This window comes from Prionailurus viverrinus, chromosome B1, assembly GCF_022837055.1.
Source record: "Prionailurus viverrinus isolate Anna chromosome B1, UM_Priviv_1.0, whole genome shotgun sequence".
Classification (NCBI taxonomy): Eukaryota; Metazoa; Chordata; class Mammalia; order Carnivora; family Felidae; genus Prionailurus; species Prionailurus viverrinus.
Genome location: NC_062564.1, coordinates 34,658,463 through 34,673,142, shown reverse-complemented (window position 1 = coordinate 34,673,142; position 14,680 = coordinate 34,658,463). Strand labels below are relative to the sequence as shown.

At 43.7% G+C, this 14,680-nt stretch overlaps 1 pseudogene; it reads right to left on the bottom strand.

Moving 5' to 3' along the window:
* Positions 1–971: 971 nt before the first annotated feature.
* Positions 972–9,593, bottom strand: LOC125164740 (proteasome maturation protein-like; annotated as a pseudogene).
* Positions 9,594–14,680: the final 5,087 nt, after the last annotated feature.

Genomic DNA, 14,680 nt, shown 5'->3' with positions numbered 1-14,680 from the left:
AAAGTGAGAGTTAGCAAGAATCTGACAGACCAAAGTAAGATTTCCCCACTTCTCTTTCTGTCTTATTACAGCCCAAAGGCAGTCATAGACACATGCATGATGTTTTTGCCCTGATGTTTTTGCCATACATGGTCCAAGGGTTTTATTTTTCAATGAGAGCATAGGCGTAAAAAATTGGTAAAATGCCATCAAGTTAAAACAACAAAGAGGAAACGATCTCAAAGTTTTTTAGTCAAGATCATGTTAATTTACAGTCGGAACCATTTACATCATTTTTATTCCCCTTTTAGGATCTTTGCACTCAAGGAGCTTGCAGTCTAGTTGCATAGGGAAAGCACACTCATGCTCATTGTGGCAGATCTTATGACCTGGGATGCATGGTACCGAAAAAGAGACAACCCTTAGCTACCTCGGGGCTTTCTCTGAAGCCAAAGAAAGTCACTTGGCTGTGACAGGTATGGCCTGGAGGACAAAGGTGGGGGAGTTGAAGCCTCCAAGGAGACAGGACTCCTTGGCCACAGGCCCCGGCCTCTCCTCTTTATTAGGACAATGCTCGGCACGCACTCCATGGTTCCTCAGAGGGTCCCCGTGGGTGTGAGGTTTATAATGCGTCCTTGGCTGCTTTCCTTTCTTCCACTGTCCACTGGGGGGCACACTGGCTTTGAGGGGGGCGGGTCAAGGGAAGGCCATTCTAGGAGACCTGGGACCATGGTGAGCTGGAGCTGCAGGTTTGGAAAAGAGCCGAAAGAGGGCTGCTTGGCTGGAGTAGAAGGTAGACTAGGGCAAGGAGATGGGTTTTATTTATTTTATTTATTTATTTTTTAATTTTTTTTTAATGTTTATTTATTTTTGAGAGAGACAGAGACAGAATGCGAGTGGGCTAGGGGCAGAGAGAGAGGGAGACACAGAATCCGAAGCAGGCTCCGAACCGTCAGCACAGAGTCCAATGTGGGGCTCGAACCCACAGAGCTGTGAGATCATGACCCGAGCCGAAGTCAGACGCTCAACCGACTGAGCCACCCAGGCGCCCCAAAGAGGTGGGTTTTAGACTGGGGGGCAGACTGGGGTGTGGCTGTGTTGGGCCTTGAGCGCAGGTGGCTTTCTTTGCTCGCGATTCTATTACAGGTGGTGGCAATGCTTTTATTTGGAGTCAGGCTGTGGAGGGAATTCTTTTTCCATTGCAAACATTTTCCTGGTGAATTTTTTTTTCTCGTGTGTCAGTACTTTTAATGTTGTGTGCATCAAATCATAGTAACAAGATGACTACAAACAAGGTGCTGTCCCTTTATTTTCATGCACAGCCCAACAGGTTACAGTAAACCCAGTTTAGATTCCACCATCAAGTGTGGCTCTCCCATTAGTTCACCTTGTGACGGGTCATTAAGAATATCTTCAAATCTGATAGTCTCATCATTACCCCTCAAAATATCCAGTTGAAAGGTGTGAGCTTGGAGGAAATGAAAGACGCTGAACCTGCTGCGTGGCCTGAATTCCGTGTGTAATTCGAGCAGAGCAAACAGACCCTGGATGATCCTCAGGGTGGAAAAATTCATTTTATCTTGGTTGAACTGGAAATTTCTTTTCCTGATCATTCAAGAGGATGACGAGGCAAAAGTTCACTTTTCACACAAGGAAGACCTTTTCGAAGATGATCATGACTTTCCAAAGGTCCACTTGCTGAGAGTTCAGTGACTGGAATACTGTCCTTTAGCTGAGATCCAAGTCCTCTGGCATTTATCTTCAACTTGCTCTGTGAACAGCCTCTCAGCCCGGCCCCACTGCTCACCTTTTCCTGGTGAATTGTTAAGCCCAGATTTACTAGTTGGAGAATCTGATTTTTCCCTTCCTGTCCCTTCCTTCTGGCCGAGGAGCCTCCTTCCCTGTCAGGTTCCCCTGTCTCAATTTCCTCCAGTTTTCATCGTGCGTTAGTCCTTTCTTCATTCAGACAATGTGGGGCTTTCAGAAAGGATTCGGCAAAATGCCCTCTTAGTGTATTGGCATCTGTGTTTGCACCTGTGATGCCTTCTTAAGGTAAGCGCTGAGGGCAAGGTGCCTGAGTGTTGGCAATACCTCTCAGAACATTCTAGGTGCTTGGCAATCAGACAGTACCACTCAGGGGTTGAGTTCCAATCTCATTTCTTGAGAGGGCCAGGAGGCTCACAAGGGTCTCACAAGGGTGCAACCGCCTGACATTTTTTCCTTGCTCTCCTGGGACCCAATTACTGACCTGGCTGTCGCATCATAGCTGATCCATTGGCTCACTCACCTGCTGTGATCTTGGGAAGCCCAGCACAGTAGTAGTCAAATTGTTACAGTCTAGGAACTTTCTCAGTTTGGCAAAGGACCCCAGGAACCTGCGTTTCCTGTCAGCGTCAGTCAGCAATACTTTTGGCTAATCACCCACCCTGCATGCGTGCGTAGTACTTTCTAGATTGCAAAGCACTTACGTATGCATCAGCTTGCTTTCTCATCTTTAGCTAAACAGGGTAAGTATTGTTTCCATGTTATAAATAGACTTGGAAGTTGGGTGACTTTCCCAAGGTGACATAACTGGTTAGCTTTGCAGAGGGAATTGGAAACCAGGGCTAACTTACCACTAGACCCCCTGCTAAGGGAGACAGCAAGAAGCATAAGACCCCTGGGGTCCAAGTGACAAATGAGTTCAACAGATGGTGTGTGATGTAAGCATCCAGTGGAGAAATTCCTCATAAGAGGTAAGGCTGAGAGACAGAAGAGAAGGTGATTAGAATCCAGCCCCTTAAAACAAAACAAAACAAAACAAAACAAAACAAAACAAAACAAAACAAAAACAAACAACACTTGTATTAGGAGTACCTTTTAGAGCTTAACAAAGTCATTTTGGACAAAAAGATAAAGACAGGAAAAAGATGAATGACTTAGCTTTTAAACAATGTAAGCAGACCTCCGAAGGACAGAGTATTAAGTAATCTTTAAAATTGGCAACACTTCTCTAACTTTAAATGTCAGGAAGGACAAGCTGTGACTTTCTGCAGGAGATGGGACTCAGTTAGAAACTGGATTTGGGGGCCATGCGCCCTGGGTTCAAAAGTCTGCTCTGTGGCCTTGGGACCTTGGGCAAGTCACTAAGAACCTTTGGGCTTTATTTTCCCTCTCTTTACAGGAGGATGATAATTCTAAACACAAAAGAGTGTTGTGAAAACGGAATAGATAATATAAATTAAACTGACGGCCAGTAGGTGTTAGAAATCTGATGTCTTCCTCATTTCAAACATTTTGGCCCACGGTTGGTGAAGACATCTTGAGCTGGACATAACACATATTTGGCCCAGCGCTGCCATTTCTGTGTTCCTCTGTGCAAGGCCATTGTCGGCATTAAACACACTGCGTTCAGAGGACCGGCTTTGTAGGGGACAGTGGGAATGTTTGGAACCCAAAAAGAAATGTGTTCGTTTCAAACTGTGAACAGAAAAACACCAACTTAAAAGTGGCTGCTTCATTACATGTCTATAAAACATTGTATCAATGAGTTAACTGCTTCTAGCTCTTGTGTGACCATGTGGAAGTCCTATATAGTGTGGGATGTGGGTAAATTTAAAATGTTCGATTCGATGTAGGATGAGGACACAGGAAGTCCGGCCTATAAAGGTGTTCAAGCCGGTCTGCTCCTACGGCTGGTGCAGTCACGGGGTCTTTTTTTTTTATTTTTTTTTCAACGTTTATTTATTTTTTTTGGGGACAGAGAGAGACAGAGCATGAACGGGGGAGGGGCAGAGAGAGAGGGAGACACAGAATCGGAAACAGGCTCCAGGCTCTGAGCCATCAACCCAGAGCCCGACGCGGGGCTCGAACTCCCGGACCGCGAGATCGTGACCTGGCTGAAGTCGGACGCTTAACCGACTGCGCCACCCAGGCGCCCCAGTCACGGGGTCCTTAAGGATGAGCCTGGCTGGGCAGCCAGATAAAGCAGGGTCTGCGGATGTTAATGAGCCCTCCTGACCTGTTACACCCCTTCAATGGGTAGATCAGATAGCATAGGGTGAGCCCGGAACAAGATGAAGAATGGGTTGGACCTTCCTTTGTAGCGGATACTCTTTGGCTTGCCAATAATAAGATGATTAACGAATTAAATTGGACTTACACTGGACTTTATTTTAACGTTTTAGCTGTGTTCACTTATCCCTTCCAGTTGGAGTGAGAGCCCCAGAAAAAGAAAATAAACTCTAGTTGTGTTTTGGTTCAATGAGAGGGCATTTATATTACAATCGGTGTCTTCTTATTTACTAACTGCACGCTTTACTTAGTATGCCCCCCTTCGTTATGCCACTACCTTCTTCTGTGGAAGTGGGCGCTGCTGGACGGGGCCAGGAGACCAGCAGCAGCAGCTGTGTGCTGCAGAGAGAAGAAGAGATACTTCTGCCGGGAGCTTGGAGCTCCCGGGAGTGGTTTTCATATCCAGCAGTTCAGTTCAGGCTTATGCCTCCCAGAATCACTGTATTAAATCATAGGTAAGTTTAAGAAGCCAGGAGAGTGACCATGAGACTCCCCACCAGATAAAAACCCCACTTGGTGCCAGTAAGGATTTAGTAGCTAGAGAAATTGGTGTGTGTGTGTGTGTGTGTGTGTGTGTGTGTGTGTAGAGGGGTGGATTTGCTCCTTTACAGAAGGAGACTTCAATTTGTAGAAGGAGCCACACTGGGCTTGCTCTATAGGGAACTCCCCTAGGCATTTCTCGTGCTCCATGATTGGTAACAATGAGATTTGCATCCATTGTTTTTTCAGGAAGTTGTTGAGCCAAGCGAGGAACACTTTCCAAGTGGGGGCAACGGCAGAGCTGTCCGAGTTTTTTGAAAGACCACTGAACCTGAAACACAGCTTGGGAAAGTGAGACCCGAGCAAATGTGACCAGGATGTGCAATGGGAGGGCAGAGCACCTGAGCTAACTGTGAGGCTCGAAGGCAGCCAGAACAAGGTGCGCAAAGTTTACCTGGTTTGTTGAACAGGTGTCATCTCTGACATACATCACTAACCACCAAGCTGAGACAAAGGGGACTTCCTCCTTCTCATGGTGTTGCTGTTTGCACTTGATATCTGGGCGTTCTGAAGCTGGCACAGTGAGAGCAGGGATGTGGCCGTGATCCGGCTCAATGGGGCTCAGGCCCCAGTGACCTTTGGCTGCAAGCACCGTTTGACAAAGGACGAGTCCTGGCCCCCTGGGCCCCCTGGGCCCCTCCTTCTGGTGTCCTCTTTCATAAGTTAACAGCATGGGTTTCTCCAGTGGCAGGTCCTGGGGGAATATGAACTGCCTGAGTGCGCTCTGACTCTTTCTTCCAGTCGTGACATTGGGAAAGGCTATGAGAATAACTCACCCAACCCACTCTTGGTCAGAACTATAGAGAAAGAAAGAAGATCCTGAAAAATCTTGGTGTTACATATTTCTTAAAAACTTATTTATTTTTTAAATTTACATCCAAGTTAGTTAGCATATAGTGCAACAATGATTTCAGGACTGGATTCCTTAGTGCCCCTTACCCATTTAGCCCATTCCCCCTCCCACAACCCCTCCAGCCACCCTCAGTTTGTTCTCCATATTTATGAGTCTCTTCTGTTTTGTCCCCCTCCCTGCTTTTATATTATTTTTGCTTCACCTTCCCTTATGTTCATCTGTTTTGTATCTTAAAGTCCTCATATGAGTGAAGTCATATGATTTTTGTCTTTCTCTGACTAATTTTGCTTAGCAGAATACCCTCCAGTTCCATCCATGTAGTTGCAAATGGCAAGATTTCATTCTTTTTGATTGCTGAGTAATACTCCATTGTATGTATATACCACATCTTCTTTATCCATTCATCTGTTGATGGACTTGGTGTTACACACTTACCTCCCTTTAATCAGATGATGAAACTCAGAACTTTGGCTCCCATAGATAATACCGAGTATCAGATTACCAAGTTTACTTTGCAGAAGATTTCACACTAAGATTCTTATTGAAAGGGAGCTCCCTTAGTGAATTTTTACATATTTAAATTTACAAGAGTCCAATCTGCATTCAGCTTTTAGAAATATGTATGTTGACTTAAGGGAGAGACCTTAGAAATAGAAGGCATTAACAGACTGCCAAATTTTTTTAAATGTATTTAGAGCTTTACATAAAGGATAATGAAATGTCTTGGTGTTCCGTTCCGAGTTTTGAGAAACGCATAGAGTCCTGTAATCACCATCATGATCAAGATACAGAATAGTTCCATCGCTCCCCCAAATTCCCTTGTGCTGCCCTTTTGTCATTCGACCTCTCCCTCCACCCCTAACCCTTGACACACTTCTTCATCTCTACAGTTTTGCGTTTTCCAGAATGTCATATAAATTGTAGACTATTGTCTACCGTGTGGATGTACTGTGCTTCCTGTATCCACTTGCCAATTGAAGGACATTTGGATTGCTTTTAGTTTTTGGTGATTAGAAATAAAACCACTCAACACATTATTTTTACATACTCAACAGTTTTCATTTCCTTAGGGTAAATATTTTGGAACAGGATTGCTGGGGTTTGTGGTACACATATGGTTGACTTTCGAAGAAACTGTTGGATGGTTCTCTCAAAGAGCTGCATCATTTCTATCCCCACCAATTCCAGTTGCACTAAACAATATGAAATGGTTTTTGCTGTCAATGATCATACATATTTTTAAGAACTTAAGACAAGAAAAATAGTCTGTTTATCTAGATTTTTAGAATTTCTGTGGCTCTTCATCTTTTTTTCATTTCCAAAGTTCTAGGTTTCCCTTTAATATAATTTCCCTTCACAGTCATTTTTTTCGATGTTTATTTATGTTTTGAAAGAGAGAGACAGAGAAGACAGAGTGCGAGTGGGGGACAGGCAGAGAGAGAGGGAGACACACAACCCGAAACAGGCTCCAGGGTCCGAGCTGTCAGCACAGAGCCCGACGCGGGGCTCGAACTCACGGACCGCAAGATCATGACCTGAGCCAAAGTCGGAAGCTCAACTGACGGAGCCACCCAAGCGCCCCACTATCATTTCCCTTCAGTTGGAAGAACTTCCTTTAGCATTTCTTGTGGAGGAGATCCTCTGGTGACAAATTCTTAGTTTTCCTTCATTTGAAAATGTCTCTATTTTGCTTTGAGGGATATATTCAATGTACATAAAGCCTGGTTGACAATTCTTCTCTTTGAACATTTCTCTGTTCCCTTGTCTTCTGGCCTCCATGGTTCCTAGTGAGATATTTGCAGTCATTGACTCGTGTCTCATATACACAATATGTCATTTTCTCTGGCTGTTTTCAAGATTTTTTTTTTTTTTTTGGTATTTTGTTTTTGTCCGTTTGATTATGATTTGTTGGTTTTCATCGAGTTCGTCTTCGTCTTGCTTGGGATTCACTGATTTTTTTTTTAAGAAATTTTTTAATGTTTATTTTTGAGAGAGAGAGAGAGAGAGGGAGAGAGAGAAACAGATCATGAGTTGGGGAGGGGCAGAGAGAGGGAGACACAGAATCCAAAGTAGACTCCAGGCCCTGAGCTGTCAGCACAGAGCCCGACGCGGGGCTCGAACTCACAAACTGTGAGATCATGACCTGAGCCAAAGTTGGACGCTTTACCGACTGAGCCACCCAGGCGCCCCCACTGATGTTTTTGAATGTGTAAATATATATCTTTACAAAATCTAGAAAATTTTCACCCTTATTTCTTCAAATATTGTTTCTGCATTGATCTCCCCTCATTCTGAGATTCCAATGATTTACATGTAGAACTTTTAATATCCCATAAGTACCTAAAGTTCAATTTGTTTGTTTTACAATGTTTTCTGTTAAGATCAGAAAATTACTATTGATTTATTTTCACGTTCACTCACTTTTTCCTTTGTCATCTTTATTCTGCTATTGAGCCCATCCAGTGAATTCTTTGTTTCAGATATTATTTTCTTTTAGCCCTACACTAAAACTTTCCGGCTCTTAAAAAAGTGGGTTTTTTCCTCTGACAGAATGTCTATCTTATGTTCTTTTCAAACCTGTATACCTGTATCTCATGAAGTATAGTTATTAGACTGCTTTGTGGGGCCCCAAATATGGCAAATTCTTAAGAAAATATAATTAATGGATGCCAATCCTCAAATGATTGAAATGTTAGAATGATCAGACAAAAACTTGAAAGCAGGGGCGCCTGGGTGGCGCAGTCGGTTAAGCGTCTGACTTCAGCCAGGTCACGATCTCGCGGTCCGGGAGTTCGAGCCCCGCGTCAGGCTCTGGGCTGATGGCTCAGAGCCTGGAGCCTGCTTCCGATTCTGTGTCTCCCTCTCTCTTTGCCCCTCCCCCATTCATGCTCTGTCTCTCTCTGTCCCAAAAATAAATAAACGTTGAAAAAAAAATTAAAAAAAAAAAAAGAATTTGCCATATTTTCCTGATTGCTGGCATGTTGGGTAATTTCAGATTGTATTCTGAACACTTTAAATATTACATTGTGAGACTCTGAGTCCTATTAAAATCCCCTGAAGAACATTTATTTTGTTTCAACGGGTAATCAACCTGATTATGTTCAGACTGTAAGTTCACTTTCAACTACTTCAGGTGATGGGTCCAATGTTAGTTTGCTATTCAAAGCCTTTGCTGTGCTATGTGACTCTTCCCCATGCATATGCTCCTCAGAGTTTAGTCTGGTACTTAGTGTCTATGTCATAGTTCAGTTCTAAAAGCTTCTTCTGTTTCTTTTGGTCTGTTCCAGACATGTGTAGCTCAGAAATATAGGTGTCTCTAAGAGTTTTAGTACACCCCTTCCCAATGCGTCTGTGCTGGCTCACAGTTCTATGTCATGGGGCCACCGTAAAGGAAACGTGGCAAGAGAAAAGAGAGGAGATAATAGTAGGGATTGTCCCTACTTTTTTTGGTCCCAATCTTAGGATCAGAAAAGCTTCTTTCTCCAGTTTTCTTGTCCATACCAGTCCTGTCTCTGAAATGAGGGTAGGAAAGAAAGGGAAAGCAATGAGAGTTTCTTCCACCCTTTCTGGGCCACGGGGCCCTTTTACCTGGTCTGATGGCCAGAAAAGGGATTTCTCTCAGAACTTCTGCTAACTATACCTGCTGTACAGCTTAAGCAACTCTGACCACCCTCAGGTCAAAGCCAGGGGACGAAGGAGAAAACAAAACAGAGCAAACAAAAACCTGGTAAAGTCACTGTCATTTAAGTCTGGACTTCCCTCCCCAATCTGCCTGATACGATTTCCTTTTCAGAGCCCTCAGGTATTTGCTTTTTCTATTTTGTCTAGAATTTTTGTTGTAATCAGTAGAGTAGAAAGACTGTAGTGAGCACACTGCGTTTTGGCCAGCACTGGAAGTCCTTGGGTTGCTGAATTTTAACACACAAAGAGGGACTTATTGCTTGTGAGCCTCCTGGATGGGGACCCCCTTAGAAGAATAACCAATTCCTGTTGCGGCAACTCCTCTCCAGCTCCACACTTGCCTGTACACCTTGGGACTCTGACCTTGCTCCTTTCGGAAACTTTGCACCAACTAACATGTCCATGTCGCATAGCCCTGTCATCCTTGGCCGGGTCCCAGTTGGAGACTTCCCTGACCACTTACCCTCTCCGATGCTCTCATGCCCATAGTGGTGGGAGCCTCTTTTCCATGCCCCAAACTTCTATAGCATCTCTCACTCCTAAAGATTTCTACAGTGCCCGTTTAGAACACATGCTCTTATGTCCCGTCTCTTCTCACATCGTTGCTTTTATCATCTCATCTTTAACTAAAACCTGGCTCTTAACCTGAGAACACTTATGCCCCTGCCATCCTCCCCAGAATGTTCAATCATCCTCTTCCTTTACCTCACCATCCACACTCTCTAAGAAGACAGTCTTGCCTCCCACTCCACAGAGATATGAACCATCATAGGAGAAGGCCTTCAACTCCCTGCCTTCTCATTTGCTACTTCTCTGAACCTATTTGTCCTTCCTTGTTGCCCCCAAGGAAAAGGGCCTTCTTTCCTTCTGAGGTGAAGCCCCAGTGTTTGTACACTTGATTCCATGTTTTTTCTACCTTCTCATTTCTGGCCAATGGAATAAAACAAAGGATGAAAGTAAGAGCAATAAATACTCTTTCTTTTTTTTTTAACGTTTATTTATTTTTGAGACAGAGAGAGAGTATGAATGGGGGAAGGTCAGAGAGAGAGGGAGACACAGAATCTGAAACAGGCTCCAGGCTCTGAGCTATCAGCACAGAGCCCGATGCGGGGCTCGAACTCACAGACCGCGAGATCAAGACCTGAGCTGAAGTCGGATGCCCAACTGACTGAGCCACCCAGGCACCCCTCTTTCTTTCTTTTTAAATATTTTATTTTTTAAGTAATCTCTACACCCAACATGGAACTCAAACTTACAACTCCAAGATCAAGAGTTGTATGGTCCACCGACTGAGCCAGCCAGGCACCACAACAAATATTCTTTAAAAAGGAGACAAAATTACCACTATTAAGAAACACAAAGCAAACATAATGGCTTCCCTAGAAACCCAAGAATATCAGCTAAAAACACCAGTGGAAAAAAAATTGTTAATTAAAATATGAAATTGTCCCCAAAGTACCAATGCTTAAAAGCAGATCAGTGTAACAGAATAGAAAGCCCACAAATAAACCCAAGTATGAATAAAAATTTCATATATAATAAGAGCAGAATTGCATCCCAAGATTAAGGGAAGAATTAGCCAATGAAAGATGCTAGGATATTTGGAAATGCTCATAAAAAAGGAAAAATTAAATTCTTAAATAGTGAGGTATCACTCTCCATATCATATACCAAAATAAATTGAGATGAATTAAAGAATTCAGTGTAAAAGAGGCAACTGAAAAATAACTCAACAAGATAGCTTTTTTTTTCTGCAAAAGTTGGTACAACAAGCCAAAGATGGATAGAGTTGACTACATAAAAAATTTTCAATGTCTGTATGTAAAAAATATGGAGTATTGTTAGGAACAGGGGAACTCTGTTATCTTTGTAACTTCTCTAGAAATCTAAAGTGATTACAAAATAAAAAGTCACCACAGACACACAATATCTATCAGAATTACAAATCTACTTCTGAGAATTTGCTTTTCAGATCTACATGCAGGATGACCATTGTGACAAGCTTCTCCTGGACTCATTCTTGCCCAGTTATTATTTTTTAATTTTTTTAAGTTTATTTATTTATTTAGAGAGAGATGGGATGTGGACAGGGGAGGCGCAGAAAGAGAGGGAGAGAGAGAACCCCAAGCAGGCTCCACACTGACAGCACAGAGCCCGATGCGGGGCTTGAACTCACGAACTGCGAGATCATGACCTGAGCTGAGATCAAGAGTTGGTTGCTTAACCGACTGTACCGCCCAGGTGCCCTGCAAGTTATTTGTAACAGCAAGATATTTTATACAACCTAAATGACAGTTATAGGAAACTTTTAAAAATCGTGGTACATTCATACAATGGAATATCATCTAGCTGTTTGATAATAGGGAAACTTCTGATACGGAAGTGGGTCAGACACCCATTTTTAAGAAAAAAGATGTTTTAATTTAAAAAACCACACTAATACACAACAATAAAACAAAGTGCTACAATATGTTACTTTTGAGTATAGGAGGGAGGTGAGAATGCGCATTTATATGGCTTGTTTGTGTGAAAAGAGAAGGTAGAAAGATACACAGAATATGAGGGACAACTGTGGTGGTGGCGTGAACCAACAACAACTGGGGTGGGGTGCGGAGTTGGGGGAGGGAGGGAGACTTTCATGTGTATCAATTAAGAGGTTACATCTATAGTCTCCCAGCCATGCGGACGCAATACCTGTTAGAAACAATCTCCACCCAGAAAAAGACTCTAAAATGTCACAAACAGCGTTGAAGACCCATAGAGTATGGCTGTAACGGCAGGATTTCAGACCCCAGATACCTCTGTCAGGGGTGTACATGAAAGAAATGTTTCTAAATCCTGGGATGCTCCCTTAGAACTCGGAACCTCTGATCACGTCAACACCCATTTACTCTGCCTTCCTGAAGGTTCTCATGTCACTTCTGCATCAAGCTGGGTATTCTTCTGGATGTCATCAGGACCAGAACCCCCAGGATGTGAAACTTCCTCCATCAGTGAAACTTCTCTCCAAATGTAGCTGATGAGTGTTCCTATGATGAGCAAACTGTCTACGTCTCTCTCCACTGTCTAAAAAACACTCAAGATGTAAGCAGTCAGGAGTGGGATTTCCAGCTGTCCAGATGTGAATGTGTCCTCCTTATAAACTCAGTAAATCCAGTCTTATACACACACACCAGTGTTTCCCAAGAATGACCAGCTGGTGTTGGGGGTGTCCAGCAGAGGCATCATATTTGCAACAAATCAATATTTCTTTAACTTAATCTCCTCCTCAAAACTTTGGGTATTCTTTTTTTAATTTTTTTTTTAACATGTATTTATTTTTGAGACACAGAGAGAGACAGAGCATAAGTGGGGGAGGAGCAGAGAGAGAGGGAAACACAGAATCTGAAGCAGGCTCCAGGGTCTGCACTGTCAGCACAGAGCCCGTTGTGGGGCTCGAGCCCATGAACTGTAAGATCATGACCTGAGCCGAAGTTGGACGCTTAACCGACTGAGCCACCCAGGCGCCCCAAAACTTTGGGTATTCTAACCCCTCACGCCTTCCTTTGGTCCTTCAGAATTCCTAGGATTTTAAACGGTTCAAGAATGGCCATCTGGATTTGCTCATCTTATCCTCCTTGTCAGTAGCCCTGACCTCATAGAGCAGCTTTCATCCTCTCTGCCAGAATACCTACCCCAAAGTCCTGTGGTGATGCTGGGTCCCCAGATCTCGAGGGGCCACCAACGGTCTCCGCATTCTCGTGGCCTTGCTGCACTTTCATTCAGTGCTCCAACAGGTGAATGCAAGCGTGGAACCCACCTTCTACCTTTACAACCTTGAACTTGATGGGACTGCAAAGCTCTCTGCTCCATGTGAATACCAAGACTGATGACCCTAGGCCCCCAGCGTCAACCCCTAGAGACTGGTCAAGAGAACAATTCCAACACATGCCCTGCTGTACTTAAAGTTGTCCTTTCCCCAGCACCAGCCACTTCCCCCAGAGAGTGCTGTGATCCTTGCCTCACCATGCCCCTGCCCTGATGATTTTCTTCTTTATCCATTGCCTTCCAGGTGAGTCAAAGGGCAGTTCTTGTTATAGGAGGTTTAAGAATCTTCATCCGGAGGGCTGCAATCAGACTCAGGACAAAGACTGGAGATCACTGGACTTACAGTGGCAGCAAGACTTTGGCCTTCCCACTGTGTGTCTGACACACGTGCATGCAGGCGCGTGCACACACACACACACACACACACAAGAATTCAACAGTTATACACTCACTTATGTATTCACAAAAGTGCAGTTTCCAATAGCGTTTATATGCATTAACGCATGACATATCACTAACATCTAAAATAACTGTCTCATTTTTTCCTCCTTTTCTTTTTCCTGCTTATCTTTAGATTTAGCACTGGATTGAGACATGTGGGCATCCAAAGCAGGCCAGTAAATGGACATCCCTTTAAACCTTTATTCTTTAAGTGTTTAGCATGTAGTTAGAGTCCGAAATTCACGTTCGGAAACCTCACATGTGCTCTGTCTTCAGCAGATCAGGAAAGCCTCATGTTAAGTCTGGGATGCACTGGGAATTAAGTATATTTTCTGCCGTGGAATATCTTACTGGATACCTATTATCACTATAATAATCTTCAAAATGTGTCTACTCTCTGCCTTGTCCAATCACACTCATCCCTTGAGTCCCAAAAAAGTGCACTTAAAATAAATAATACCGGCTATCTCCTATGTGGCACTGGCTGGGCCCTGGGGAAGGGCAACCTGGAGAGAAGTGCCATTCCTGACCTTGAACCTAGGGATAGGGAGGGAAAGGACATAAATACATAGGTAAATAGTTAGAATACAAAGTTTTAGAATATAAGAATTATATATGTGGAGTGACCACACCATGTAGTGTCCTAATCTGGGCATTTTTGAGAACAAAAAGAGAGGATTATTAACAAATAATGAGGAACATCAGACATAACCCAGGACTGTCCCAAGCCAACTGGAATGTAGGGTCATCCTTGTCATTCACGAAGTGACACATGAACTTGGAAAACAGCATACAAATTCAGATTGAGAAGATGGCAGAAAACCTAACTAAAGCACTATAGCTTTTCAGCTGGAATTGGAATAGATATGCTCATGGCAGCAAGTGTGGGCCTTTCCTGGGAAGCGGACACAGCAGGGACATTTAGGGTGAATCCCAGGAATACATAGATGGAATATTCCAAAAAGACCTGAATGCAAGGTGTGAGGTAGGGATGGGACAGGTGGCTCAGGAGAGCCGGGTCAGATTCTGGTGGTGTAGTGTCCTGAAGGTCTTACGAGGTGTTTGGATTTAAAACTTTCCTTTTTTTTTAATTTTTTTTTTTTAACGTTTATTTATTTTTGAGACAGAGAGAAACAGAGCATGAACGGGGGAGGGTCAGAGAGAGGGAGATACAGAATCTGAAACAGGCTCCAGGCTCTGAGCTGTCAGCACAGAGCCCGACGCGGGGCTTGAACTCACAGACTGTGAGATCATGACCTGAGCCGAAGTCGGCCGCTTAACCGACTGAGCCACCCAGGCGCCCCAGATTTAAAACTTTCAAGAGAG